Raw genomic sequence first — 1,000 nt, 5'->3', positions numbered from 1 at the left:
ACATATGGGGAGCAATATTATAGGCAGAAACATGGGTGTGCTATGGGGTCTCCAGTTTCTCCTATTGTTGCCAACCTGTACATGGAGGAGGTAGAAAAGAGAGCCTTGACGTCCTTTTCAGGGACACCACCAAGTCATTGGTTTAGGTATGTTGACGACACCTGGGTTAAAATTAAATCTCAGGAAGTCCAACATTTTACTGACCACATCAACTCTGTGGATAAATACATCAAGTTCACACGAGAAGATGAAAAAAATGACAGGTTGGCTTTCTTGGACTGTGAGGTCTCAGTCTCTGATAGAGGACATTTGCAAACTGAGGTGTACCACAAAACCACCCACACAGACCAGTATTTGCAGTTTGACTCCCATCACCCTTTGGAGCACAAGTTAGGAGTCATCAGGACTCTGTACCACAGAGCAGACAGCGTCCCCACTAGCTCGGGAGCCAGGCAGAAGGAGAAATCCTACACAAGACAGGCTCTAGAGCAATGTGGATATCCTAACTGGGCCTTCCTGAAAGAAGAAACCCAAACAGGACTCCAGTCAGCCAACAGGTGAAAAGGAGGAACCCAGACCCAGACCAGTGGTCATGCCATATGTTGAGGGAGTATCAGAGAAACTGAGACGTTTATTTTCTAAACATAACGTCCCAGTGGCTTTTAAACCCTAAAATACATTAAAGACTGGTTCATCCCAAAGATCCAGTCCCCCGGCACAAACAGAGTAATGTTGTGTATGCTGTTCAGTGTCAGGAAGGTGATCAGTCTTACATCGGGGAAACTAAACAGCCACTGGCCAAAAGGATGGCCCAGCACAGAAGATCAACATCATCAGGCCAGGACTCTGCGGTCTACACTCATCTCCAGGCCAGCGGTCACTCTTTCAGGGATGAAGATGTTCACATCCTGGACAGAGAGGAACGATGGTTTGAGAGAGGAGTAAAGGAGGCCATCTTTGTGAAAAGAAACCGTCCATCATTAAACGGGGCGGAGCCTCC

This window comes from Nematolebias whitei, chromosome 13 (genome assembly GCF_014905685.2).
Source record: "Nematolebias whitei isolate Nwh7 chromosome 13, NemWhi1, whole genome shotgun sequence".
In the NCBI taxonomy this organism is placed as follows: Eukaryota; Metazoa; Chordata; class Actinopteri; order Cyprinodontiformes; family Rivulidae; genus Nematolebias; species Nematolebias whitei.
The sequence above is the reverse complement of the archived record's forward strand: the minus strand, read 5'-3'. Positions refer to the sequence as shown.